Raw genomic sequence first — 24,352 nt, 5'->3', positions numbered from 1 at the left:
TAGTCCTTAATGAATTCTGTAATTGACTCACTGTGTGTGTGGGAGGAGGTGCGCATAGGCTTACCCCACCTCCCATGGCCCAGCATCTGTTTCTGTTTATCTGTAAACTATTGCGTTCCAAAGTCCTGGTCAGCGGGTCCGTTCAGGTTCAGTATGTCCATGGGAGAACGCATGCACTCCCACAGGAAGATGTACCAGGCGCACTGTAATGATCTGGGGTCGATTTCTACAGTCAGCACACACAAAGTGCACTGAAGCAGATGGGAATCCCCACAATCACAGAAGCAGAGTACCCAGTATATGCAAATATATTTGTAGAGGGGAATTCCAACCAGCAGGTGGAGCTGTGGAGAACAGAGGAACAAGACCTCTGTACAACCACAGATGCCAGATTGAAATTGCACAACGTGAAGCAACACTGGGCAATATAAACAAGGTAGCAACTCAATAGAGAGCAAGAACAGAGACAGACTATATGAATGTCTACCAATCTAGTTGCCACCCGGCGACGGTGGACATATAACAACCGAATAGACCAGAGTGAGAAAGCCAATCGCAAGAGAGGCGATTGCTATCAGAAACACAAGACTGAGCAAAGACAGAGCATGAATTGAGTAAGGAAAACACAGCAAATAACTACAATCTGAATGCCAAGGAAAATAACAAATGAACTAGCTAAACGCGGTCACCGCACATTATGCGCAACAGTGACAAGCGCGTTAATAGCACGGTCACCGCACGAGAAGCGCAACAGTGACAAACGTACCAACTCTGACTAACAAATGAACACGGAAAACAAAGGAAAACAGATAGCGGGAACGCTTGCTAATCGGTTGCCTAACACCAGACAACAGCAAGCGTTCGTTCCAGAAAAAACAGACTGGAGTAACCAGTAGCAACCACTGCCAAGGTTATACTCCAAGACACAGACAAGGGAGATCCACCGCCTCTAGAGCTAGGGCGAATGCGATCAAGGAACAGGACTGAAAGATTCACTATCAGCCTCTGCTGGAGATCGCAAGGACGGGACAAAACAAGACTAGGCAGTACAAATAATACACAAAACTGACTGCACTAGTAGGAGTGCCAAATAAACTCCCCAAGAATGAACTACACTAGGATATTTTAGCAACAAGATACAAAGAGGCTGAGGGTCTAAGGTCAGTCTCACAAAACAGAACCTATGACGAGCAAGGAATTCTGGGAGGAAGTGACATTTATACTGAAAACCTTCAAGGGAAGCAGAAATGCAAATTGCAAGATAAGTGGATGCAAATCAGTCACCACAGCAGCAAGCCTCCCGAATCTTGCAAGCTGACAAAAAGGCCTCTTTTCCCTGGACTGAACTATGCAGCCTGCATAGGAAACCAACTATCCAGAGAATCAAGGCCAGCAGAGCGGATTCTGACATTACCCCCCCCCCCCCCCCTTTAAAGACGGATTCCAGACGTCTTTCAAAACAGAAGACCCTCCTCATCGCAAAACAATCAAAAAGATGATTCAGAACAGCCGGGGTAGGCCAACCAGGCATGCTTCCTGAACTGACTAAACCATGACGGAAACAATCAGCCCCAGAACCCCAAAAGCCATGCCCATCAGTACAAGTTCCAAAGTGATACCCATGAGCACCGCGACTACCAGAACAATGCCCACCGAGAGCCTTGGCATGATACACCCAGTCCCATAGGTCAAGTCCAAAGAACCTGAAACCTTCAGAGTTGTGCCCACTACAACGGTCTTCTCCAGCATAATACTCATTATTGGACCAGTCCAAAGTACCAAGGCAAGACTCCCAGGAATCTCCCAGAATGACTCACAATTCCAAAGAGACCCAGACAGATTAGAAGATCCCAGACAGTCACATGGTGATCCAACAGGACCCCCCACATGACTCAGGGAAACCCCCAAGCCAAAGTCACAAGGACAACTGTCACCAACAGAGTTTTTAGAAATTAGAACCGTATTAAGGCATGTGGCGCCACCGACGCCTTCTGGACAAGACACCACCAGGGGGACATCGGAGCACATAAACACAGAGGGCAGCTCCGGACACACAGGATCACGGAAAACATCTGGGCACACTGGAACAGGAGCAACCACTGGGCATGCTGAGGAACTGTAGACCTCAGAAACCGACACAACCAGACCAGATTCAGAGCAAGACAAAAAATCATCATGACCAGTGGTCACAGGTACTGGACTTTCAAAAGGAGACTCGGAATCAGACTTATGGTGGCTATACATGGTACAATTTTTTCATACAATCTTACCATTTCTATGTAGTATAAGTGTAAATTAAGTGAATATACTGATAATTTAGGCAGTTCCCTTATACTACATAGAATTGGTAAGATTGGATGAAAAAATTGTACCATGTATGGCCACCATTAGGAGTCTCTGTGACTACAACTGTATCCAACAAAAACTCATCATTGACTACACATGACTGAAGCTCCAAAAAGAGCTGCAAAAGTAGTCAACATAACAGCGATGCCTACTGAAGTGGGCAATACTTCAGAGGGACTTAGGGGGCAGGAAGCATATCTTAAAAGCTCTGCACCCTTAGGCAGGAACTCAGAGGCCTCCAAAACATCAAATAAAACTTCAGGAGCACAAATTCCTAAGTTTTCTGGTAAACTCATCAAATACATTCAGAGGACAGAGCTGATGTTTTAGAAATGGTTCTACAACACACTGAATTTTATTCACATGAACAGACTGCACACTGGTTAACTGCACAGGAATATCTGCTGGAACAGACCCTGACTCCCTGACTTTAGTTTCACTGAACACAGAATCCTGCATAGCAGTCAAACTTGACTGCAATTCCAGAATGGCAGAAAAACAGGTGAGTATAGCTGCAACACCAAAAAGAGCCACTGAGCTCTCTGCTGGAGATTTTATACAAGGCACTATTGACTCATACAGAGTACAGGATGGGAAGTCAGTACTTTCTTTAGAGCAAAAAAGGAATTCACAAATGTCAGTTTGATTGGACAACATTGTTTCATTCATGGTGCAGGGCAAGCTCACAGAAATATTTTCTGGACAAAACAAAGATTCCTCAGTATCAGATTCGCACAACCAAAGCTCTGTATCACCCTTAAACTCGACCAACAATGTCGAATCAGGGGAGTCAGAACGCAAAATTTGCGGATCCCACACCGCCTTCGGTTATGGAGCTGAAGCTTCTAAAGAACAAGATTCCGAAATCTGTGGACCAAATTTCGGAATGTCAAGGACAGGAAAACTGGAACAATTTTCATCTGTGTTTTTACAGGTGTCAACAGAGTGAGGCATAGGTTTCTTTGCAGAAGAAGTTGAGACAGAAACACGAGGAAGTTTATTTGGCACATTAACAATGTTCTTAAAGTTGCATCGTTTAGGAATTTTCCCCATAGCAAGTTCATAAATGGAAGATCTTAAAAAATTACTGGGGGAAAAAGATCTGTTTTTAATTGACGACGGAATCCACATATCTTTGGCAAAAATAACACATTCATTTTGATCATAATTTGAAGGAACACCTGAGATAAAGGCATCAGATCGCACAGATTCAAACTCTACACAAGCAGTTGCCATGGGAAACAGAATTTCAGAATTCACACATTCTGTTGCTTTGGGGAATGAAACACACTCAAAATTTACTTGCTTCACCTCAGGAAAATTGGAACAATCGCCCGCTGACAATGTGTTTTTACAGGAGTTAATGGATTGGTGTGTATGTAATTCAGACAATATCGTTTGCCACACACAAATCCCCGGATTCACCAAATGCTCCTCACACTCACCAGATTCAATCAAGGTGCGCATAGAGTCAATACAGGCATTTAAAAACACCTCATCCTTCCCGAAATAAAAAATCACAAAATGACTTCCAATCAGTGTCAAACTAACACTTCAATCAGGGCCCCGATTCCCAGGAAGCAAATGGAGGCTCCCACAAACTTATATCCAAAAAACACTCATACGGATTGGGGTTAGAAACATAAAGAGAATTTTTTACACCTTTAATATAGCAAATGACACTGCCTATATCACATTCAGATGTGTTGGTAAATTCAGGCTGAAAAATTCCACCAGATTTTACTGGAGCAAACTTTTCACTTGTAACAGCTACAGGAAGCGTCTCTTTCAGATGAGTATGTTTTTAGACTTTTTTTTTTCTTTTTAATCTTTACAGCTTTAGATTGCTGCTGGCCAGATGAAAAATAACCTTTGGAACCTTCTCTAGAAAACTGAATAGTTTTGCAGGGAATTACTGGATCAACAGATTGAGCTACAGCCAGCAACTCATTGGAATATGGTAATGACTGAGCGGTGCTGCATGAACCAATTTGATCAGCAATTTGCACTGCAGGAAAAAACTCATTGAAATAACATGGCATAGGAATTTCAAGCTTACAGAAAATAAATAAGCAAGAAATCTGCGAGGGTTATGTATCAGATTCCAGTGTTTAGACCATTTATCAGCCCACACAAACAGATCCCCTTGGAGAAGATTGTAAGCAATCTGAGCACCCCAAGTGGAAATTTCAGTGGCCTGAAATTCAGGATTCGCCAGAAATCTCAAACACTCTGATATAAAATCATCTCTGGTTTCAGAGTTCAGCGTCTTAAATCTTTTAAAGACACAAGAACCATAATAAACAAAATCGTACAATTCAGAGATTCCCTCTACACTGGAATTTTGTAGGGCTCGTCATAATGTAATGATCTGGGGTCGATTTCCACAGTCAGCGCACACCAAGTGCGCTGAAGCAGATGGGAATCCTCACAATCACAGAAGCAGAGTACCCAGTATATGCAAATACATTTGTAGAGGGGAATTCCAACCAACAGGTGGAGCTGTGGAGTACAGAGGAACAAGACCTCTGTACAACCACAGATGCCAGATTGAAATTGCATGACGTGAAGCAGCACTAGGCAATATAAACAAGGTAGCAACTCAATAGAGAGCACGAACAGAGACAGACTATATGAATGTCTACCAATCTAGTCGCCACCCGGCGACGGTAGACATATAACAACCGAACAGACCAGAGTGAGAAAGCAAATCGCAAGAGAGGCGATTGCTATCAGAAACACAAGACTGAGCAAAGACAGAGCATGAATTGAGTAAAGGAAAACACAGTAAATAACTACAATCTGAATGCCAAGGAAAATAACAAATGAACTAGCTAAACACGGTCACCGCACGTTATGCGCAACAGTGACAAGCGTGTTAATAGCACGGTCACCGCACGAGAAGCGCAACAGTGACAAACGTACCAACTCTGACTAAAATGAACACGGAAAACAACAGCAAGCGTTCGTTCCAGACAAAACAGACTGATGGAGTAACCAGTAGCAACCGCTGCCAAGGTTATACTCCAATGTAATATCCTTATATGTATAGACTTTTTCTGTGAATCACCTGAATTAATATCTATGATAATGTGGATCTTGTTTTATTGTTTAAGTACCAATAAACGTGTTTTAAAAAAAAGGTTATACTCCAAGACACAGACAAGGGAGATCCACCACCTCTAGAGCTAGGGCGAATGCGATTGAGGAACAGGACTGAATAATTCACTATCAGCCTCTGCTGGAGATAGTGCAATCGCAAGGACAGGACAAAACAAGACTAGGCAGTACAAATAATACACAAAACTAACTGCACTAGTGGGAGTGCCAAATGCACTCCCCAAGAATGAACTACACTAGGATATTTTAGCAACAAGATACAAAGAGGCTGAGGGTCTAAGGTCAGTCTCACAAAACAGAACCTATGACAAGCAAGGAATTCTGGGAGGAAGTGACATTTATACTGAAAACCTTCAAGGGAAGCAGAAATGCAAATTGCAAGATAAGTTGATGCAAATCAGTCACCACAGCAGCAAGCCTCCCGAATCTTGCAAGCTGACAAAAAGGCCTCTTTTCCCTGGACTGAACTATGCAGCCTGCATAGGAAACCAACAAAGTGTCCAGAGAATCAAGGCCAGCAGAGCGGATTCTGACACGCACCTGCCCAGACATACTTCACTCACATGTGCAGTATGTCCACTTGGGCACCTTCCGACAGATCATCCCGCTGACCTCTAGTCCAGTACATGCATGCGCACCCTGGTTACGTCTTCCCGCGGGAGTGCGCACGTACTCCCACAGACATACTGCAAGTGTGTCAACCCTGCCAGCCAGGACTTTGGAATATGCCGATTTACAGATGATTGTAGACAAACGTCGGGTCTTGGGAGGTGTGATAAGCCTATGCGCACCTCCTCTCACACACACAGGGTGTCAATTACAGAATTCATTAAGGACTAAGGCATACTTCAAGTGTACCCGAGGGGGACCTCAGGTTAAAAAACACATACTTACCTAAGAAGTGGGAAGCCTCTGGATCCTGTGGAGCAGGGGTCAGGAACCTTTTTGGCTGAGAGAGCCATAAACTGCACATATTTTAAAATGTTAACTCCACGAGAGCTATACAATATGTTTATAACTGGGACAGTAGGGCTAACGTCCCTGTTGCCATGGTGATGTGTATACAGTTGATGCGCTGGGCAGCGCAAGTGTCAGACACGTCGTCAGCTTCTCTTGGGTTTCAACAACATCAGCAATTTCGCCGAGAGCCAGACAGGAGAAATACGGACTTACAGCTTGTACAATTTGTTCGCTGACTTGGGGGTTGTTAACTTTGTAGGACGAGATCCCTGTCAAGTGACAGGCAGCCTATTGGGCCAATCAAAGTGTGGGGAATCTCGTCCTACAAAGTCACTGGACCTGACAGGGCCCAGAGTGGGACAAATGGAGTAGCCGTTAGTTTTGGGGTAGCACGAGTAAGTTAGTAGTGCATGCTACAGCTGTAGTGTGCCTACTTTCAAAATTATACTTGCGCTGCTACACTAAGCATGTCCTCCGTTGTGGACCTCCCAAAGAAGTCTGACAAGGGCTTGTTGGATTGAAGATAGCACCTCTTCAGGAATGAGTGCAGCCATACTGAGCCTACGAGAGTATTGACTCACCTGTGCAGTAACCTAAAGGTGCATTACGAGTTCATGCATGAAGAAGAGCACGGCCTGGGTAGTCTGTAAGATCCTCGCAAGATACGGCACTAATGAGGAGGACACGGAAGCCTCTACACTACAGGATCCAGAGGGTTCCCTCTTCTTTGGTAAGTATATGTATTCTTACTGGAATTTCGCCTCAGGTTATTATTAAGTCCTTGGCTACACCGCATGCATCAGTTTATCTTGTTCTCTGTACTACCACCAGCTCATAGGAGTGCTTGTCTCTGGAAACCAAGTTCAGCCAGGTCTCTGTACTGTTTCCACTTTCCTGTAATCCTTGTGTTTGTCTATCCAGTCCTGCCAAGTCTCCATTTCTGCTGTCAGTCCCTTGGATCTTAATTTTGAAACCTGAGCCTGAAATCTCGATTGTCAAGCAACCCTGAGTCAAAGAAAAAAAATTAAAAACTTATCTAAGAAGAGGGAAGCTTCTGGATGGTCCATAGGCTTCCCAAGCCTTTCTAGACTCAGCTCGCCACTGGCTGGCTCCCTCTTCTAATTTATGGCTGCGCTCTCCTTTGTGTTATTCGTGGGCGTGCTCCTTTCATGAACAAGTGCAGCCGTACACACAAGTGCGAGTATGGGTGTTCATGTTCAGTAACAGGAAGGAGAGTATGGCCACGAGAACATATCCAACAAGCTCTTGTGGTTTTCTGTTTATTCAGTACCTTCTTATGTGGCACACCATAGTGTCACATGTCTTCTGACATCTCCATGAAATGTCCACATAGATTGCTAATGGCTTCTTAAAATCTCTGATCCTCAAGAAGCTAAAGACACCCGAGAGAGATAATCCCATCTTGTAATAGATAGCGGAGATACCGCCACAGAGGCAAGCAGCATGGCGGCTATCTCTGCATATCAGCCGGCGGCCTCTGCCGCGCAGTTACATGCTGCTGCTCTGCCTGGTCCTTCTATTGCACATAGATTGAGGGCTACGCGCGCCAGGCGACAGGATCTTTATGCAAATAGAAGGGGAGTCAGCTGATCTGCCAAGTCAGCTGACTCCAACGGTACTTTAGGTTGGCTGAGTGATGGGGGTGGCGCTGCGGGGCATCTCTGTATATATAGTACTAGTCTGTCAGTTGCCCCGTGTCTGCTGTTGCGAATGCTATTGTGTTAGCGCTCAGACCCCAGTCAGATCCCAAAGTGTGCTAGAACCAGCTGGAGCTGGGGATCCACACTTAGCCAGATTCTGTTGATAGCTTAAAGTACTAATTGCATTGTATTATCTGTTATGACCTTCTGCTTCCTTCGACTATTCTCCTGCTTGTTGATTCTGTACCTCTGCCCATCTGATTCCAGTTGCCGACTCTGCCTGAACGTGACACTGAATCAGCCTTCTGTCTTTGTACTTTATCTGTCCGTACGTTGCCTACTCTGCTTGTCTGACCTTCCTGTCCTCACCGGTGGGCCTAGCCACTGGTGAGGGATCTCTAGTAGCTTTCACCTACACCTTAGGTGAAGCTCAACTGCAGCACTGTCTGTAACACCTGCTCCTCAGGTGTCCGCTAGCTGCAGTATAGTCTTAATCACCTGCTCCTCAGGTGAAGCCCAGCTGCAGCACTGTCTGTAACACCTGCTCCTCAGGTGTCCACTAGCTGCAGTATAGTCTTAATCGCCTGCTCCTCAGGTGGTCATCCCTGCAGCACAGTCAGTGGTCCCTGCTCCTCAGGTGTCCACTGGCTGCAGTACAGTCTGAATCACCTGCTCCTCAGGTGATCATTGGCTGCAGTACTGTCTGAGTCACCCACTCTTCGGGAGATCTCCTCTTACTCATTACTGTTGCACCAAACATTATCTCACATTGGTTGTCCTGTGTCTGGCTATACTAGCATTATTGGTGATTCTGCAGATCATCACATAATCAGGTATAGCATCTGTATTATTGGTGATACTGCAGATCATCAATAATCAGAAAATCTGTTTTTCTGACACCAATCGTTACACATCTGTATTCTACACTCATCCTACCTTACCTCTGTTGTGTTTCAGTAAAAGTACATTCAAATGTTTGGATATGGACAAAGTTTAGCAACTTGAAGGACGAAAACAAATCAGCAGATTTTGTGGAGGGTCCAAGGAATTGTGTAATTGTGAAGCCTGATGACTATTGTCTTTTTGCATCTTCCAGCTGTTATAATGATAGCTGAGATCTCACGTATGAGAATTTTTAGGGTCGGGATTGATGTATTTTTTCAGCATTTTGGCGAGGTGAAATTCGAGGCGCTCTGTGTACTGCGTGGTAAACTCTGTCCTGCATGGATAAGCTAGGAAATAAATCCCTTAGTCCTTCCAGCAGCTTGCCTCACTAGAGATTCCATCGGTTAGCAGGAAAAGCCAGGGAACCGTGTTTTTAGAGGGATTTTCGTTTGTTATCTTTACAAGTTGGCAACAGACGCTTTTTGATCTTTACAAAACACACAGTCGTTAGACTGGGTCTTACATCTCCACTTTGTCTAATTATCCCTGACATCTTGCAAATGTTTGTAAAGTTCTTCAGGGTAGGAAATACACAAAGCTTTTTCTCTCTGACAACAAAGAAGAAAGGAGCGGGGATGTGCTATTTGCATGGTGGGAGACAGCTGTTTACTTCCCTGGTGTAAAAAAAATTAAATAAACTGTAAATAAAAATGTTTTTCTCCTCCATGACGGAATTTGTAGGTGTGAAAACGGACTGCAGGTCCTTCCTTATAAATGTCAGGTATTTGGTAACCTCATGATCAGGGCCAATTTGAGCTGCATGGGGGCTCTGGGGCAAAAGTAACTTTGCCCCCCCCCCAGTGAAAAAAAGCTCCTGGGGGCCCCACAGGTGCCCTCCGAGTCCCCGAATGCTCTCTGTGGCCCCCATTCGGTTGTTCAGCTGCCTTTAATTTCCTCACCTGTCCCGGAGGCTGCTCCATACCGATTTCCGTCTTCAACCCCGCTGCCTGCGTCTTCTCCATTGGGCGCATGTTATATGTAAATAACATGCACCAGGCATAGAGAAAAGGTAGTGGGGCTGAAGATGGAGATCGGGACGGGGCAACTGCCAGGACAGGTGAGAGATTTCAAGGCAGCTGAACTACCGAACATGCAGAGCCACAGGAAGCAGTTGGGGGAGGCCACCTAGGGGTTTGGGTAGCGCAAGGGCACGGGGCCCTGGAGCAATAGCCCCCTTTGCTTCAATGGCAGCACCATGATAGGCAGTACATATGTCCATCAGTTGGTGTGTGGTTTGTTTCTGTATATGGTCAAACATTCAGGGGAGGGAATAAGAATATTCGCCTCCCTGTTCAGTTTAGGCCTTATTCCACGTTCCTGCAGCTATGCTACATTTTCAGGATGTGTCCTTTGATGATTGTGTGCTCCTCTTTTTTCAGGACTCTTTTGTGCCCTCACTTTTACAGCAAGAAACAGTAGCTGCCAGCGTGATTAGTAAAGTAGGAATTAGGAGTTTAGCAATAGTTTCATGTATTACTTGTTTTTTTTGTTTGGTTTTGTTTTAGCTACAGTGACAAGCTTATCTTAGCATGCAAATAACAGAAAGCTTCCTATTTTAGATAAGATAAGGACACTGTGACCAGAAGTTAATTGAATCCCCTCCTCCTTTTGAAGAGTTTACTCAGTGATGTAAGCCTGTGATGTAAGGTGATCGTTACTGTGGGAGGGACAGTAAGTTGCGGCAGTAGAGAGGGAAAATGAACACTGAGCTGGGTTGAAAAGAAAGAAAAGGGCAGAAGTGATGTGACTTTTGGCATCACAGAGTAACAGTAAAGATGGAAACTAGTAGGTATCTTTTTTTTTTTTTTTTTTTGTATAACATACCTCCTAAATTTGACAGAGACCACTAAAAAAGAACAGAATAGATGAGCTAAATTGGATTTTTTTTCTCAATTAATATAAAGTTTCATCCCACTTTTAAGAATACATGAGGTGTAGTAAGGTTTTGCAGCATTACTTGTCAAAACAGTGGAACGCAGTGTGACCAAGCGTCCGGTTGGATGCAAAACGGCCGTCGCAGGTCCCAGACTGGTGCCCGTAACCGCACCACCTCCACCTCATTACCACTGCTTGTGATTTACATGATGACCACAAGATTGACCCTTTTTTTGCTGTAATGCAATCCACTTGAAGCAATAAATACACGAGTATGGACCAGGAATCTTTCTTTCTACTGTTGCAGCATTGAAGGACTCTTTCTTCACACTTGGACCATTGAGCACACGTCCAGTAGAAGGTGAATACGAGGATCAAAGTGGATGATTGGTGAGAGTGTTTATTATGCTGTATACCTATAACTGACAGTTCATGACAAATAGGGAGTGCCACACTTTTTCTATACTTCTCCATTGTAACAAAATGATTTACACATACCTGGGGCTTCCTCCAGCCCCATCTGCACGGATTGTTCCTACGCAGCTGTCCTCAGTCTTCACCAGCTCCGGTACTGAGTTCCGTAACTTCAGCCAGTCGCAGCCAGTCTGATGCAAGAGAAGTGCGATCTTTGCGTATCTCTCCAACAGCCACCAGAGAGATACATAGAGGGCACACTTCTCTTGCACAGACTGGCTGCGACTGACCGAAGTTACGGGACCCAGTACCGGAGCTTGAGAAGATTGAGGACGGAGTCGTGGGAGCGATCCATGCGGATGGGGCTGGAGGAAGCCCCAGGTATGTATAAATCTTTTATGCTTACTCGGTTCTGGTACACTTTAAGGTGCTCATTGATTTCCCCTTTTGGTTCCCTGCAAATTCTATGTATCTGCAAGGAATTAATTCCCCAAAATGTCAGATCAATCAAATTGTGATTGATTTTGACCAAAAATCAATTGAATGCATCCATAGGACAGGATATAAAATTTAGATCAATCTGGGTAGGTGAGAGCATTGGTAGATTGATGGCCCATAGCGTTACCCTGCATTGAACAGTGCCCCTGCTGGAATCTATTGGAAATTGATGTGCAGTGTGTGGTAGGAATTAATTCCTTATGAACCAATTCTTTTCAGAAAGGAATGGATTGTTTTGGAACACTGCATTCTGTGCAGAACTTCTCTTTATTTTCAGTTCAGTTCTTCTTTATATAAATTGAGAAAGCCCATATCTGGTAACAGGAATCAATAGTGAAAAATTACATAGTGTGAAAAAGGATTGTAACAGCAGTAGCGTTGTAACTCCCTGGACCCCTGAACCCCACAAGGCCCAGTACATGGGCTATAGCAGGTTACATCCATATAATCTCTGAAGGGTGATTTTCCCCCTGCAGCGTTACACTCCTTAAGCTGAGATAATATGGTTATTGCAGGTTCAGTTATTATTATTAACCGGCAGCATAAACCCCCTAAGGACCAGGGCATTTTACCTGCTGGGGGTATTTGGGGGGGACCAGGCAGCCGGATTTCCATTTTAAATAGCTAGGAATTTGTGTCCACTCTGGCCGGCATCCCTGCTCACACTGACTCTCAGTTCCAGGTCACGGATTGATGACGTCATCCAGCCGGGACCCGAAATTAGAGTCAGAGCGAGCAGAGATGCCAGGCAGAGTGGAGGGAAGCGACGATCATCGGGAGAACATCAGGAAGGTGAGTGGATCCTCTTCGTCCCCGGCGACCGCAGCTGCTCTGTAGTGATCACTACGATCCGCTGCCGATCTTAATGATCACGAGATCAGGAGCCAATCGTAATGGCTGATGATCACTGAGGAGAGATGTGACATATGACAGCTTACTCTCCCGGCGGGACAAAGCGAAAACGAAGTGTTTATGAGGATGTTGAATCTATGTCTAGTCAGAGTCTTACTGCGTTGGTCCGCATTTGGTTGATCACCATCTTGTTTTGTTGTGCTGTACAGAGCACAATACAGAAAATAAAAATAAGTACCATATTTTTTGGACCATAAGATACTCCTGCCTATAAGACGCACACAGGTTTAAAGGATAAAATATACTAAACTTGGGGAGTCCCAGCACAGAGACATCACCTGACCCCTCCCTCCTCCTCCCTCCTGGGGAGTGCAGACAGGAGGTGGGCAGAGTCACAAACTGGCTGGTGCCCCATCCCTGACTACTTCCTGTGGGTGATGGTGGGATGGGGGAGGAGTTCGGACTGCTTATAGACTGCTGTTCTATCCAGCTAAGTTGCATAAGTCATACACACAGAAGTCAGCAAACTCGGCCAGCCACACGTTAGAATATGTTGAATAATGCAAAAATGGCTTATACGCAAAACTTTATGCATTGCAAATGATGATATATTCCACAGGGCTTTAAATACCGTATATTCCAGCGTATAAGACGACAGGGCGTATAAGACGACCCCCCAACTTTTCCAGTTAAAATATAGAGTTTGGGATATACTCACTGTATAAGACTACCCCTCTTCCAACGCACACAATACAAATTAAAAAAAAATCATATACTGGTGCTATGTATGAACAGATACTGGTACTGTACTGTATGTGGTACCCAGTATATAACAGTATACAGGCGATTGACTGATTGGATTGGTCAGCTCTACCTGTCTCCAAGCAGATTGGTCAGCTCTCCTTGTCTACCTGTTTATCAGAGCGGTATGGAAGAATAGATTGCGCTGTGCCCATAAAACACGCCTCTTTCACCCTTCTGGCCCACCCTTGTATCCTATTTACCTCCTTCTCTGCCTCTCAGATCTCGCTTCACAACAGTCCTCAGCAGCGAGATCTGAGAGGTGGTAACATGACCCTTGCAGCATGAGAGGTGAGTTACCCCTCCCCCCCAGCATTTGCAGCAACCACCGAATCTCCAGCACCTGGTAATTAAACATCTGCATATCGCACACGCACATCACGTATCAGAAACCGCGTAAACATAACGCGCAAACATCAGCATGTCGCGTACGCGCATCGCATATCAGCATAGAGTATCACCCGGCATCAATGACACCCAGCGTATAAGATGACCCCCCAACTTTTCAGAAGATTTTCAAGGGTTAAAAAGTAGTCTTATACGCCAGAATATACAGTAGATCAATTTTTGCAATATAAAATTCCGAAATTCTCTCTGTTTAGTTTCCCAGGACCATTTCTCCTCCTCAGCAACTGACTGTAGTCCTCTCACTTCCCTTCACTCCCCCTAGTGCTGCTGTATGTCCACTATATCAGGCTGCCAGGCAGTAGGGATGGTGGTTTGACAGCCTGGCAGGGCGTAGGGAGTGAGGAGGTTGGGATCAGTCACCAAGGATGACAGAGACATCTGGGATCTCCTGTAGCTGGGAATTTTTAGTTTTATCAAACAGAAGACACTACATATCATATTGCATTTATTTATTTATTTTTTGCAGCAGCTGCAGCAGTGGGAAATGGATCTGTTTCCTGATAGTCTTGAATAGACTGCCTCTATTATTTTCCTAGAGTTGCATTTTTACCGCATGTGCATATTCTAAATAGAGGTTCATTATAATTCAAGTTTATAGATTCTGAGTTCCTAATTGGGGCATTCCTATGTAAATCACTTTTGAAACTTTTTTGTATGAAAAGTCAGGAGCTTTACAATAAACTCCACTGGCAGCCTAGAAAATTCATATTTTCAGTGGGTGACTTTGGACCTGCTGGTGGTGATATTTTTAAGTGAACCTGCTACAGTCTCATAAGTTAAAATATTCCTATTTGAGTGTGTTATTTATACAATCTGCTTTTTAGCAGTTTTTAACTGTTATTCTGAGTTCAATACCACCACCTGTCAAAGTCTACTATAAATGTATAAATAAAAATAATTGCTGCTATTATTTTAACCGCTTATTTGCCCTCCAACGGGACGAGTATCTACACCCTTGAAAACTGCACTTGAGCTCCCTGGGATGTAGATACTTGCCCCATCCGATGTACGAGCGGCTTGTGTGGCATCAAGGGGGTAGTGCACAGTTTGGTGAATGGGAACACGTTGCCAAAGCCAATCTAAGTTTCTAATGTATAATGATTACTGATATATGAGCAACAATGATCATTACACTGTAAAATTTAAAAAAATACACCCTGCTGACTAAAATGCAGCTGGAATTGGGGACTTTTTAAACATGTATGCCATGAGGGTGTATTACTGTTATTTTTTGCAAATAAGAGCTCGTAATTATTCATACAATGAGAAAGCCAAAAATACAAAACAGAAAAAATCCAACTTTAATTTCAAAATAAAATAATGTCGCCATACATTATACTAGGGACATCATTTAAACCTAATAACCGGAACAAATGAGCAAAAACTATATTGGCTGAAAACTGGGAATAATAATCTTTTTGATTTTTTTTTCTTCTTATTCCCTTTAAAATTCAAATAAAATAAAACAATTTGTAGCAAAAAGTACCACCAAAGAAAGCCTAATTTGTGTCAAAAATGTATAGAGCATTTAGGTGTAATAAGTAATGATAAAGTTATTACCGAATGAACGAAAGCAGTGCTGAAAGGTTCAGGCAGGGTGCACACATAGCAGAAATGCTAGTGTAGCGGGAAATGCTGCGTTTTATGCAGCAATGTTAGTTTATGGGATGCAGAAGAAGCTGCGTATCAATGCGTTTTTATTGTATAGTTGGGTTGCATATTATGTAGGATGGCTGCCAAAAAACACATAATAAAAGTCTATGGTAACGCATATGCATTGTGCTTTGCATACATTTTTTTATGCCTTTTCAATTAAAAATTGAAGATATCTGATGTGTTTCCGCTTCCTGTTGCCTTCCTAGGGATTTGCATAAATTTAAACAAAAAATGCATGCAAAACACGTGTGTTTTATGATAGCGAACCGCAAACGCATTAAAATGCATGCAAAACGCATGAAAAATGCATCTGCGTAAAAGAACCTGCAAACACAAAACGCACCGAAAACGCTGTAAAGACGCAATAGAAAATCGCAAACGCACCATCCCAAAACGCTGCTTTTTCACGCTATGTCAAATCTGAACCCAGTCTAAAATTGCTCTGCTTTTTAAACAAAAACCCTTAGAGGTGAAGTAGTTAAATAAAGCCCTGGTTCCCACTCTTATATTTTCTTATTATCACTAAAGGTAAAGTGGAGAGATTATGCCAGTGAAAACACAATTTTCATATTTGATACAGCTATTCCAGAGAAATTTCTTTTTTTTTTCAACTACCTATACTGGTGGTGGTGATGCTGGGCATCTGGGAACTTATACTGGGGCGACATAAAGCTATCTATACTGGAACAGACCACCTACTCAAAGGGATCCTAAACTTTAACTTTCTTGTGGCTTCTACCAGCCCCCTGCAGCCGCACTGTGCCTGCGCCCTCACAAAGTGTCCCTCCAGTCTCCACAGTGACCCTCTACTGGCCAGTCTACTGGCAAGTCAATGGGCCACTACCCATGCCTGGCTGTGGTCGCGCACATCCATCAATGGGAGCGTCCTGTGCATGCGCAGTAGAGTTTTCTGTACTGCGTATGCACAGAGCGCTTCCATCCACGGGAGAGCAATTACGAGGCATGTGAACCAGCACCAAATATCAGAACAAAAGTAGGGTGCTGCGGGGGACCGGAAGATTTGTTTGCCCTGGCACGGGTAGGAGGCTGATAGAAGCTAAAATTAAACTTTTTTTTTATACAGTTAAGGTTCACTTTAATACTGGATGCACATCTGCTACCTGTACTGGGGTGGGCACATTACGGTAGGGCACACTTTGGCATCTCTGCCTCTGGTGCTAGACAACCTTATCCTGGCCCTGACCAGGCATCACCACCACTTTGTTCTACCCCATCCAAAGGACATTGTCCAAGAAGTCTTCTGGTTTGGTGCCAGTTTTTTTGTTTGTTTGTTTTTGCACCACCATAGAGTTAGGATAACAAAACTGAAATATGTTGAAGATTTGGCCACTGTTGCATCTTTAGATGCCAGATGCTGAATATATTCAGTGTGATTATCTGGTGTTTAGGCTCCGCTTTATGTGGGAACAGCTTGGCTTACAGGGAACATTGGCATCAGTGGGATTTAACCAAGAGAAGACAAAATGACTTTAGACTTGTGTGGGTTTTTGCCTCGTACATTACTGTCAGTCCCAGCATGTCTCGGCTACACACTCTTATATCTGCCTATTCACATCTCTGAGACACTTGAAGCTGAGTGACGGGTCAAATGTGCACAAAGCAGCTCAGAGCCGGCAACATTTATAAATGTGTCTTTTGATAAATTTAGGTCATGTTGTAAAAGGGAATCTTTCACTCCTGAGTTTTCATCCTCAAAACACACGACGTCACTTTCCTCTGATTCTGACTTAAAACAAATAGATGTACGCGTTAATAGAGCTATAATATATATATATTACAATAAACTGTGCTTGTTTAGCTAATTCGGTGTGACCGCGTTTATCTTTTTATCCTCCTGAAGCTGAAGGGTGGCGGCTTTTATTTAACTTCCTTTAAATATAGATTTAGTATTATGCGGTCTCCATTATATTAAGCTTTAGTGATCATGCCGTTTAATGCCGGTATTGATCACAGCATTGGCTGGTCTGGAGGGCCGGAGGGAGCTGGAGGGAATCTGGATTGCCATTAAAGTGCTCTGAGAGAACCTTCATTATTCCAAATATGATATGTTCTCCAATATAAAGCGTGCAGCCATTTTACAGAATCACCTAGAGTTCAATGAAATGTTCAGTTTATTAACAGTAATGGTAGCTTACAGCTCCTGAAGAAGCCGGCCTGAATATGACCATCCATCTCTAGAGGTATCATTCCTCCTCCCTAAATGAAAGTATCAGTTTTGGTTACAGGCTGGGAGGTTTAAAGGATACCTGAGGTGACATGTGACATGATGAGATAGACATGGGCATGTACAGTGCCTAGCACACAAATAACTGTGCTGTGTTCCTTTTTTTTTCTTTCTCTGCCTGAAAGAGTTAAATATCAGGTATGTAAGTGGCTGACTCAGTCCTGACTCAGACAGGAAGTGACCACAGTGTAACCCTCACTGATAAGAAATTCCAACTTTAAAACACTTTCCTAGCAGAAAATCGCTTCTGAGCAGGAAAGAGATAAAAAGGTTCAATAGTTAATAGATTTTAGCTCTGGCATACTTCAATGAATGTGTCATCGAGCAAAAACAATAGAACAGTTAAAACTTAAAATGTAGATTTAAACATAAAATAAAAGTGTGGAATATCTTAAAAAGTCATTTTTAGGAGAAGAAAGATAGATACAATTGTTTATTTCATTAGTTCTCCTTGGAGAAAACACATGAGGAAAGTTAACAGGATATGGCCCAAAGTATCCATTCAAAGACCATTCACTCAGTTTACCCTTCCACTGCATAGCTTTAGTAAATCATTGGCACTGTTTATTTTCAAACGGTTATGGGTGAAAACAGAGAAATAGTTGTTTTTCTCATTTTTTCTTCTTTTTCCCTGTAAAATGCACAATAAATAAAATAACTTCTGAGGAAACGAGAAGCACCCAAAGAAAGTCTAAATTGTCCCCAAAAAACAATGTAAATATCACTACGATGTCATAAGTACTGAAAAAGGTATTGGTGATTAAAGCAGATCTCCAGCCTAAATTTAAAAGCCAAAAAGGGAAGGAAGGTTGGCACTACAGCAATTGGCAGTACAATGGGAGAGGAGAAGGGGGAGCAAGTGTTGACTTCACCTTCTTAAATGACTGCAGTGTGCATTGGCATAAGGGGACATCTGTGCAATAAGAAAGAGATGGGAAAAGCCAGCACTGCTGAATCCTGCTTTATTCCATAAGGTGTACATAGGTAGTCATAACTGGTAGTAGATGCATATTCATGTTAAATCTGACACAGAACGGCAAACAAAAGTGAAGGTGGTTGCAGTGGGTGCTGGGCACTAACGCCTGACGCCGTTTCGTGTGGCATCACGCTTCTACGGAGGCTGCCCATGCAGAGTACTATGGGCTGATCCCCAGCACCTGATGATCCCCGGGTGTGATGTCTGCCAATAGCCGCACACACCGAACTCCAATTCATTTACTTCTATTCCTATTCCGTGATACCATTATTCTATCGCTGGTAACATAATACTGTAATCTTACATTACACTTTGCCGTTGTTAAGCTTAGTAAAATGGCTTCACGGTAAAACAGGAGGGGGAGACGCCACAGTATGCGAATGGGAACGCTCTCTTTTAGTATATTTTTAGGCTTGCATTTATATAAAATATTTACAGGGCGGTGTGGAAGGTTATTATCAGCCGGTTCAGGCAGAATTTATGTCACAAAAGAGCGATTATGTAGCTGATCTCATTATGTTATTATTCTGACATTGGCACCTGCATTAAATGGTGTGACAGCGCTGCATTGTATCAGGATCAGCTCTACATATACATATTGCAGTTCTGATGTAAATAGCATTGTGTTTTATCCCCGGGCTGCAGAAATATCACTGATTACAGATCTCTAGAAGCAGAGAGAGCTCTTCCTGCTTCCCCTGTATGTAATATGCCCCAAGCAGATCGAGCCATTAGTATTCCTCAGTGTGATGCACTGTTATGTACAGCTTATCCCTCATATATTCCCATATCTGTCACCTCACTAATGTGTCACTTTCTTCCAGATTGACTTTGTTTATTCTCTCTGTATATTTTAATTACATTTATGATTTCAGTTATGGTATTGTCAGTAATGTTACTGGTCTGTGCTAGTAGCACTTATAGGCCTGCAGTGGTGTAGGAACAGAGATTGCAATGCTGTGATGCAGCCAGAGCCGGGACAAGGTCCTCCAGCACCCAAGGCTGAGACACCAAAGTGCGCCCCTCCATCCCTCCCACCGCAGCCGTCACACACTGATTGCTATTAGACTAAGAGGCGCCACAGGGCCCACAACCTTCCCAACACCTTACTCTCTAGTTATCTGGCTTGCAGTCACTGCCATGTATCCCCTTTTCTTATTTCTTTCTGCTTCAAACACAATTAGGAATGACAGCTGAATGAATTCTGCGCCCCCTTCTACCCTGCGCCCTGAGGCTGGAGCCTCTCCAGCCTATGCCTCGGCCCGGCCCTGGATGCAGCACTGAGGCTGATGGTGTGATCAGTGCTGGGTGCTACCTGCAGCAAGATTATATAGGGAAAATGTTTTTGTGTGCAACAAACGTCAGGGCCAGATTTAAGCCAAGGCTAGAGAGGCCGTAGCCTAGGGCACCGCAGGATCAAGGGTGGGTGGGCAGCAGGCTGTACTTAAGGGTAGGGTGAAAGGAAGGGTCACCGGGCTACCTATACTGAAGGGAGGGATGGAGGGTCATCGGGCTATCTTTACAGAAGGGGATAGGAGGGTCATTTGGCTTCTTATACTAGAGGGAAGGTGATCAGGGGTGATCAGGCTACCTATACTGTAGGGAAGGGGGAGGGGGGGTTATCAGGTTATTTAAACTGTAGGGGAATGGTTATCTGGCTACCTTTACTGGAGGTGGGGGGGGAATGTCCTCTGGCTGCCTATACTAGAGGAAAGGGTCAACAGGCTACCTATATCGGAGTGAGATGAAAGCGTCATCTGGCTACCTAACTGTAGCGGAGAGGCTTCTGACAGTGGCCTTGGGCGGTAAAGAGTACAAATCTGGCCCTGACAAATGTGCAAGCGTGTGTCAAACTGCACACATATGCGTAAAGACCAGTGCCACAATGCACATAAATGTTCACATCCAACAGCCCAGAGCCGGATTTACAACTCAGAGGTCAGTAGACACAGGTTTTCTGATGCCCTAAACCCCGCCCCTGAATACAGGCCACACCCCCAAGTAAAAATATTCTGAACTCAAATTCCTGCCTTATTGTTCTTAGAACCTTACACTCTAATCACTGTCCCATATCATGCTTTGTGACATTAGACAACAATGAGGGTGTGAGGGCCTGAGGTCAGTGATATGAGGCAGGGATTAGATTGAGATTGCTCCAGAAGTCAGGGATCTGAGGAGGGGGGTGTCTCTCTTACATAAGGAGCCTGTAGGCAGGTGCCTACAGAGCCTTATGGAAAATCTGGCCCTGCATCAGATAGGATTATAAGATTTGGCCAGCAATGTGTATGCTTGGGGCTGGGGCCACTACAGCTGTATTAGCTGTGTTTTGAAATCGCCAATTCTTGTAAAAGCTCTGAGGTAATGAAAAACAATTGGAGTGATTCCACAGATGCAATTGTGATTTCCAAAAATCCCAATCACGGGTCCTGCAACATTTTTGGTGCAATTATGCTTCAATACAAAAGTATAGGAATGCTGCAAAATCACTTTTCAAATGTTGTACAAAGCCATTCTGCAGCAATTTAACTACCCAGAATCACTTGCTCTGCTAAAAAACGCGCCGATCCGATCAGTACAATCACTGTCACCAACATACTCAGAAAGGCAGAAACCAGCCCCAAAACTCACCCAATGCAGTAAACTTCTCACCAAATACAGCAAAACTCTCTCCAAATACAGCAAACATCTCTCCAAATACAGCAAAACCTCACTCCAAATACAGCAACCCTCTCTCCAAATACAGCAAACCGCTCTCCAAATACAGCAAACCGCTCTCCAAATACAGCAAACCGCTCTCCAAATACAGCAAACCGCTCTCCAAATACAGCAAACCTCACTCCAAATACAGCAAACCTCACTCCAAATACAGCAAAACTCTCTCCAAATACAGCAAACATCTCTCCAAATACAGCAAACCTTGCTCCAAATACAGCAAAACTCTCTCCAAATACAGCAAACATCTCTCCAAATACAGCAAAACCTCACTCCAAATACAGCAAACCTCTCTCCAAATACAGCAAACCTCACTCCAAATACAGCAAACCTCTCTCCAAATACAGCAAACCTCTCTCCAAATACAGCAAACCTCTCTCCAAATACAGCAAACCTCTCTCCAAATACAGCAAACCTCTCTCCAAATACAGCAAACCTCAATCCAAATGCAGCACAACTCTCTCCAAATACAGCAAACCTCTCTCCAAATACAGCAAACCTCACTCCAAATACAGCAAACCTCTCTCCAAATACAGCAAACCTCTCTCCAAATACAGCAAACCTCTCTCCAAATACAGCAAACCTCTCTCCAAATACAGCAAACCTCTCTCCAAATACAGCAAACCTCTCTCCAAATACAGCAAACCTCACTCCAAATACAGCAAACCTCTCTCCAAATACAGCAAACCTCTCTCCAAATACAGCAAACCTCTCTCCAAATACAGCAAACCTCTCTCCAAATACAGCAAACCTCTCTCCAAATACAGCAAACCTCACTCCAAATACAGCAAACCTCACTCCAAATACAGCAAACCTCGCTCCAAATGCAGCAAACCTCTCTCCAAATGCAGCAAACCTCTCTCCAAATACAGCAAACCTCAATCCAAATGCAGCACAACTCTCTCCAAATACAGCAAACCTCACTCAAAATACAGCAAACCTCACTCCAAATACAGCAAACCTCACTCAAAATACAGCAAACCTCACTCCAAATACAGCAAACCTCACTCCAAATACAGCAAACCTCACTCCAAATACAGCAAACCTCACTCCAAATACAGCAAACCTCGCTCCAAATACAGCAAACCTCGCTCCAAATACAGCAAACCTCGCTCCAAATACAGCAAACCTCGCTCCAAATACAGCAAACTTCTCTCCAAATACAGCAAACCTCACTCCAAATACAGCAAACCTCGCTCCAAATACAGCAAACCTCACTCCAAATACAGCAAACCTCACTCCAAATACAGCAAACCTCACTCCAAATACAGCAAACCTCACTCCAAATACAGCAAACCTCACTCCAAATACAGCAAACCTCACTCCAAATACAGCAAACCTCTCTCCAAATACAGCAAACCTCTCTCCAAATACAGCAAACCTCTCTCCAAATACAGCAAACCTCTCTCCAAATACAGCAAAACCTCACTCCAAATGCAGCAAAACCTCACTCCAAATACAGCAAACCTCACTCCAAATACAGCAAACCTCACTCCAAATACAGCAAACCTCACTCCAAATACAGCAAACCTCTCTCCAAATACAGCAAACCTCACTCCAAATACAGCAAACCTCTCTCCAAATACAGCAAACCTCTCTCCAAATACAGCAAACCTCGCTCCAAATACAGCAAACCTCACTCCAAATAGAGCAAACCTCTCCAAATACAACAAACCTCTCTCCAAATACAGCAAACCTCACTCCAAATAGAGCAAACCTCTCCAAATACAACAAACCTCTCTCCAAATACAGCAAACCTCGCTCCAAATACAGCAAACCTCATTCCAAATACAGCAAACCTCACTCCAAATACAGCAAACCTCACTCCAAATACAGCAAACCTCTCTCCAAATACAGCAAACCTCACTCCAAATACAGCAAACCTCTCTCCAAATACAGCAAACCGCTCTCCAAATACAGCAAACCTCACTCCAAATACAGCAAACCTCATTCCAAATACAGCAAACCTCACTCCAAATACAGCAAACCTCACTCCAAATACAGCAAACCTCTCTCCAAATACAGCAAACCTCACTCCAAATACAGCAAACCTCTCTCCAAATACAGCAAACCTCTCTCCAAATACAACAAACCTCACTCCAAATACAGCAAACCTCTCTCCAAATACAGCAAACCTCGCTCCAAATACAGCAAACCTCGCTCCAAATACAACAAACCTCTCTCCAAATAGAGCAAACCTCTCCAAATACAACAAACCTTTCTCCAAATAGAGCAAAGCTCTTAACAAACACATGCAAAAGAAAACCTTTCCACAAATACTCCAACCGGCCACAAAATCTCCTCACAAACACCCACACAGATTATTGACACACACTTTAACCACTTGAGGACCTAGGGCTTTCTACCCCTTAAGGACCGGCCACTTTTTTTCCATTCAGACCACTGCAGCTTTCACGGTTTATTGCTCGCTCATACAACCTACCACCTAAATGAATTTTGGCTCCTTTTCTTGTCACTAATAAAGCTTTCTTTTGGTGTGATTTGATTGCTCCTGCGATTTTTACTTTTTATTATATTCAGCAAAAAAGACATGAATTTTGGCAAAAAAATGATTTTTTTAACTTTCTGTGCTGACAGTTTTCAAATAAAGTAAAATTTCTGTATACATGCAGCGCGAAAAATGTGGACAAACATGTTTTTGATAAAAAAAAACCCATTCAGCGTATATTTATTGGTTTGGGTAAAAGTTATAGCGTTTACAAACTATGGTGCAAAAAGTGAATTTTCCCATTTTCAAGCATCTCTGACTTTTCTGACCCCCTGTCATGTTTCATGAGGGGCTAGAATTCCAGGATAGTATAAATACCCCCCAAATTACCCCATTTTGGAAAGAAGACATCCCAAAGTATTCACTGAGAGGCA

General features: G+C 43.6%; 1 protein-coding gene and 1 long non-coding RNA gene across 5 annotated transcripts in view; one reads left to right on the top strand and one right to left on the bottom strand.

Annotated features, from left to right (window-relative positions):
* The window catches only part of LOC137542432 (cadherin-like protein 26), a 604,516-nt gene that overhangs the window by 51,290 nt on the left and 528,874 nt on the right, over positions 1-24,352 (bottom strand). The window lies entirely within an intron of this gene.
* Positions 1-24,352, top strand: part of LOC137542433 (uncharacterized) — a 163,192-nt gene that overhangs the window by 79,094 nt on the left and 59,746 nt on the right. For all 4 annotated transcript variants that reach the window (XR_011025426.1, XR_011025425.1, XR_011025428.1 and 1 more), the window contains one exon: positions 11,215-11,297. This is a non-coding gene — a long non-coding RNA (uncharacterized lncRNA). The remainder of the gene's footprint in view (positions 1-11,214; positions 11,298-24,352) is intronic.

The sequence above is a fragment of the Hyperolius riggenbachi genome, chromosome 12 (genome assembly GCF_040937935.1).
Source record: "Hyperolius riggenbachi isolate aHypRig1 chromosome 12, aHypRig1.pri, whole genome shotgun sequence".
Taxonomy (NCBI): domain Eukaryota; kingdom Metazoa; phylum Chordata; class Amphibia; order Anura; family Hyperoliidae; genus Hyperolius; species Hyperolius riggenbachi.
This window is presented reverse-complemented; position numbering and strand designations above follow the sequence as displayed.